The sequence below is a fragment of the Notolepis coatsorum genome (genome assembly GCF_963971535.1).
Source record: "Notolepis coatsorum genome assembly, chromosome: 18".
Lineage (NCBI taxonomy): Eukaryota > Metazoa > Chordata > Actinopteri > Aulopiformes > Paralepididae > Notolepis > Notolepis coatsorum.
This window is the reverse complement of record NC_140182.1, coordinates 997818-1004217: the sequence shown is the minus strand read 5'-3', so window position 1 is coordinate 1004217 and position 6400 is coordinate 997818.

The following is a 6400-nucleotide window of genomic DNA, read 5'->3' as shown; positions in this document are numbered from 1 at the left end:
GCACTGTTTCAGGGACCAAACAGTTTGTTTATTCAGTTATGACATCTTCTTTTTCACGTCTCACAGTTTCAAATGTCTCTCTCCAGACAACACGATGCACCTTTAACTCATTGTGTGCCATACCCGAGATAAGTCGGGTTATCTCGCCATGCGTTGAGTGCCAAAACCAGAGATTTTCTCTGGTTTTGATCCTTTGATATTTTCCTTTGATCCCCGTTCTATACGGTCAGCCGGAGCCCTCTAGGTGTCCCTGATTCATCTGCCTACGTTGGAATTGCAATGACGATCGGGGTAAGACTACCCCCCCCCCCCCCCCCCCCTTGATGATTTTGTGAAGGCACATATGTACATGGTATATATACCTTTGATTTGGGAGTATTTGGGGATTCAGGCGATCAACCAGAACGATTTGAGCTTATTGCATATAACGTGTCATATCTCGTGGAAATATATATGGAAAAAGACTGGATTCTTTTGGAAAGGGGCGATGTTTTGCGTGTAGCGTGTAACAAACTACAGTGTGTAGAAATTAACTGATTAGTCAGTAATGGACTATGAACAATGCCTGTAAAATGAGCCATACTATTGTCTCCTCAACTATAATACAGAACACACGATGGGTCTGCAAACATTGCTAAAATGGTCAATAACGCTGGCGCCAGCCAGTACAGATGGGGAAAGTCGGTGGCAGTTAAAGAGTAGAATTTTGTTTGTGGGTGGATTTTCAAGAACCATGAATGCACATTAATAATAAATACATTACAAACTAGCATGCACATTTCTGTGAAGGGGTCGATGCAAACCTTGTTCCGAGGACCTTTTAAAGTGAAGCTCTTAACATACAAATGTGACAGGCATGTCCAGTAGGATCCTATTAGATTTCTTTAATTTCCAGTAGGATCCTATTAGATTTCTTTAATTTCCAGTAGCATCCTATTAGATTTCAAGTTTCTATCTCCTATTAACGTAATCATCTTGTAGGCTACATAACTTACAGTCACACAGGGATGCTAAGACTAAGATGTTAGGTGTCTCCTATTGACCGTCGCCCCACAGGTTGGAGAACTGAACTGGGAAAAGAGTCAACTGGATTTAGGGTTGGCTGGTGTTGTTGGGGCAGCTGCTCATTACGTGTTCCACAGTTTATTCGCATTCGCACTGGGCGCTATCCACGAGACCCCATTTCTGCATTGCTGGTCCGAAGCGCCCTACGCCCGACTAATTATCTCTTTCCAATTGATGCCTGTGTTTTCCTCAAATGACAATGTATTTTTTTGTATGTGATTTTCTAGATGTCTATAAAAACCACGTCGACTTGAACTTTCATTCCAAGCAACGAAGGCACAATTGACGTTATTACGAGGTATATTCCCACGACAGCGGTGAGGTGCTTTCAATGGCATTTTAAAAAACAGTCACCTGCAGTTCTGATGCACGTTTGTGTGACAACATCCCTGACGTCACCATAACGAATCTTCTTCTGTCTCTGATTGACATTTTGCCTTTAGGTACCAGACAATATGCACTGGTCTCTTTGACCAACCACTGTATGCATTTCTCCAGCAATACACCGTTACCCTACTTTAGATATTGATTGTGAAACAAACAGGGCTGTGTTGTCCTCATCCCATGTCTGAAGTCTACAAACTCGCCCCCAACAAAAACGAAATGGGCCAATGTATTGAAATAACATCAATGAGCTTTCAAATTGTGCAACCACTTAACATTCTACACCATCAGTAACAATAACCAAAAACCCAGGACGAAAATTGTGAAAATGTGCAATGACTTTGCTAGAACAATATGTAAGCCAATCAGCAGTGACTACGCGCGAACTGCCTCCACAGTTCTAGTCCTTTGTGCTAAAGGGATAGTCCACTCTTTTTGATTGACCTGGGTAGTAGTCATTCCAATAAGCACTTGCACCTGAGTTTTACTTGTTGAGATACTGGAAACAAAAAAGTGTTGCTGGCAATTAATGGGGGGGGGATCTTGGAACAATCACATTTAAATGTACTTCTCTGTAGTTTACTGTAATATGCAACTTGATACTGTGCTTGGTTTCTTCAGAGAAACGTGGTGGAAAAGTGGTTACAAAAGTTAGTTTTCCTCTAACGTATCTCATCCAATCAAGTAATTACTAAACTGATATATATATTTTTTTATATAATAAAAGCCATTTTTGCTACAACAATATTGAACACTATTGTATCTCAATGGGTGCTTATGGTCTGTACATAGCACCACTGTATTGTCATCGTGAGAACAGCAGGAATGCTGAACTTACTATACCGTTAGCTTAATCATTTTAACAAAACACCAAAGATGGGCATATATACTGATGCAATAATAATAGTGTGAATTAAAGGCCTTTTTAATGTTGAGGTTGGCTCTAATGACACAGTCTTGAATGTGGGCCTGGAATGTAGAACATAAAATATATCCATTGCATTTGAAAATGTAGCACATATTACTTTATAGCACTGACCCTGGTTTAGTTGTGTACCATACATGTACCTCAACCATTTAATCTCTGTGTTGACACTCACTCAGACCAGCTCAGCAACATACTCATCTCAGCCACTGTGTATCACGTAGTGCTCATGTGTGTGTAACTGTCCAGTGCACTTGTACTTTTCATATCAAGATTGTATACCAAATATGCAACAAGGACTATGCAACAAGTGAAAAATTGTTGCCTGAATGTAAAATCCACTGCAAATAAAGATACATTCTTTTTTTGGAATAAAGCCATGTTTCGTTCATTTTCCTTCAAAGTGACTTATTCTTTCCTTAGAGCGCCTTATTCTTCCCAAAATGAGCTTGTTGTTAAAAGCTGCATATATCTGTTGAAATGATGGTGCTCCTGTATTTGTTCACATCACAATATATTACAAAATTAAATTAAGTAAAACTGCAGGTCTATTGACAATGAGTAAAACTAAAGGCAGTCTATGTATTTTTATTTTAAGTACACTATAGCTTCAATTTAGTTATCCTTTATTTTACATTGAAAAAAATTTAAGAAACGTGTCGAGCACACACACACACACACACACACACACACACACACACACACACACACACACACACACACATTGATTGATTGATTGATTGAAAACTTTATTAACAGATTGCAGAATGGGTACAGTACAGTACAGCTCAATACATACAATTGTTAAGGGGATGCAGACCAGAGAAAGACTTTCGTCTTGTTTACATCAGGGTCCCCCATTTTCAATTCATCGTAACATATGTGACATACATGACATACCGATAGACAGTACTGCTACATCTATACATTTATGACATATCAGATTTGCAATTACAGTACTGTTTGTGATACAAAAAGAGTCCAGAAAGAAAAGAGTATATACATTAGACGTAGAAACTGTACATTGGATTGGGTAGGTGGGGGTGGGGGGGGACTGTACATTGGAGGTGGATGGGTGGGTGGGGGGGTTGGGTAGGAGTGGGGGGGGGGGGGGGGGGGGTTGGGTAGGAGGGGTGGGTGGGGGACACTGTACACCTGTACAAACAAACACTGTAGATTGGATTATTGACAAGACCATACTTGGTAATTTACTGTACATTGGAGGGGGTTGTGTTCGGACATTTACAGGGGCCAGTTTCGAGTTGCAGTCTCCCTTAGGTGTTTTTTGAGAGTGTTTTTGAAAGTGGGTAGTGATTCACATTCCTTTACAGCTTTGGGTAGGGCGTTCCACATTGATGTGGCATAATTGACACACACACACACACACACACACACACACACACACACACACACACACACACACACACACACACACACACTCTTTAGTATAATGTGGCAACCCGACCCCTAACACACATTTCGCAATTATGCCACATCGTCGATGTGGAACGCCCTACCCACAGCTGTAAAGGAATGTGAATCACTACCCACCTTCAAAACCACTCTTAAAGAACACCTACGGGAGACTGCGATTCGAAACTGGCCCCTGTAAATGTCCAACCCCCCCCCCCCCCTCCAATGTACAGTAAATGTCCTAACCCAATAATACACGAGACCCTCTTCTTGGGACCAAGTAAGGTTTCGTCGATATTCCAATGTACAGCCTGAAGCCTTATGTAGTACATATCCAAATTTCATAAAGATCCATTCAGAAATGAGTGATTAGGAGTGATTTTGGTAAACTGTTTATTTGGGGTATCATTGGAAGCCGCACTCATTGGCTACAATGATCCACAATCATTTTCGAGATCGGATCTAGATTGACGGAACTACTGCAGCCTGAGTGGTATTTTGCGCAAAACCGTGTACTTTGCACAAGCCTCAAATACCGGCATGTAACTCGAGAACCGCTGAACGGATTTTGTCGGAGTTTGTCGCCATCGACAGGCAACAACAGCTGTATTACAAAATATGCACACCCGAGCCACTAGGGGTCGCCAAAGTGCCGATTGCAAAAGGTCCAAAAAACGTCCCATATGTGGGACGTTGCATGCTAAGAGCAGGGATTTAAAAGCTTCGACAGAGCAGGCGCCCCTGACGACGGCAGGTAATTTGTTCCACAGGTAGGGAGCACGGTAGACAAAGGCTCTGTGTCTGGCAGATTTCTTTTTAACCCTAGGAATCGATAGAAGCCCCGCATTTTGTGAGCGCAGAGCACGAGCGGGCGAGTATCGAGAGATGAGATCGGATAGATAGAGCGGTGCAAGCCCATTTAAAATTTTGTAGGTGAGGAGTAGCACTTTAAAGTCAGATCTGGCTTGAATAGGAAGCCAGTGTAAGGTGGACAAAACTGGTGTGATGTGATCAAATTTGTAGTTTTAGTATATTTTGCACAAGTTGAAGATTTTTTTATGCTTGAATTAGGTAGGCCTGAAAAAAGTGCATCAAACAGTGCTGAAACTTGGGTGCTGCAGTGTTGAGTGCCTAGTAGTAGAGACATATTACGAGCCCTGGGGGACACTCGTCCGAAGGGGGCGGGGGGCCGACAGGGACCCTCTCCATGATACTCGGCAGGAGTGGTCGTCGAGGTAGGATGTCAGCCAAAATATAAAAAACCATATACTTCAGTCGTTTTAGTTTCAGTTTAAAAAATGTTATGCCTAGTTTTAGTGACACCAACTATGCAGTGTGGAAATGCCTAAACAGAATAAGATCTGGTGTTGGACGTTCAAAAGCAACTCTCGCCAAATGGGGATACTTACATGCAGTGGCGTCGCGTGGGTAAAATAACAGGGGAAGCCAAAAAAAATTTATTAAAAAAAAAATTATTCAATATTTTTATTAATAATTTTTTTTTTTTTTTTTTTTTTTTTAAAGTCAAGCAGTCACCATGTACACTACAGTATGGCTCGGCGGCCAGTCAAACGTTATTTTTATTTATTTAACAGATTGCAGAATGGGTACAATACAGTACGGCTCAATACACATTTACGATGAATTGAAAATGGGGGACCCTGATGTAAACAAGACGAAAGTCTTTCTCTGGTCTGCATCCCCTTAACAATTGTATGTATTGAGCTGTACTGTACTGTACCCATTCTGCAATCTGTTAATAAAGTTTTCATTCATTCACACACAATTGTATAAGGGGATGCAGACCAGAGAAAGACGTTTGTCTTGTTTACATCAGGGTCATTAATACTGCTGGAGCATTGGTTAATTTTTGGTCCGATTTTTCCTTGCGCGATTTTGCGCGCCGCGTGGGAGCAAATTCGAGACACATATTCGGTTGCAAAAAGGTGTCCCACGGACTCCTCTATGGCCGTGAATATTTTCACGCGGATCGGAATCACGGCGCGCCCGTGGGACACTTTTCCGTTTCGGCGAGTTTATTCCACGCTTTCTGTTTTCCTTTTCTAAGCATTTTAGGGGCTACATGTGAATCAGTAAAAGTTGCGGGACGCCCAGATGTTTCCACGATAGAAAGCTCGCGTGGATCCCATAATAGGCTCACTTAATACAGCGTTTTAAAAATCACGCGACATTTTCAGGGTCGCGAGCCGACCTTTTCCCCTCGTTTTCGATGATGGAAGTGATTTAGGAAAAGCTTCGGCACGCCGAGAGGTCCCCGTGGATTTAATCTCGCGAGGATCGGGGCAATATTCGGCTTTATGTTGAACAGTTACGGGTTAATACAATGTTCAGAGTGCAGAGGGGAAAATATGGCACCTGCCCCGCCTCCAGGTGGAATATTATGCTGAACGTCTTCCTCCCAGCTCCGTTTTAAACTTTTAGGGTGTGGCCAGTGGCAGTCAGCTCGAATCTGATTGGCTAGGATCGGATTTGGAGTTTGGACTCACTCTATAATGCTGGAAGCCTGGAGAAAGAGACCTACCCACTGCTTCTCTCCTATACTAGCTGCAGTAGTGAGCACAGTCTGACAGTGTGTTAGAGGGAGTGAGAAGG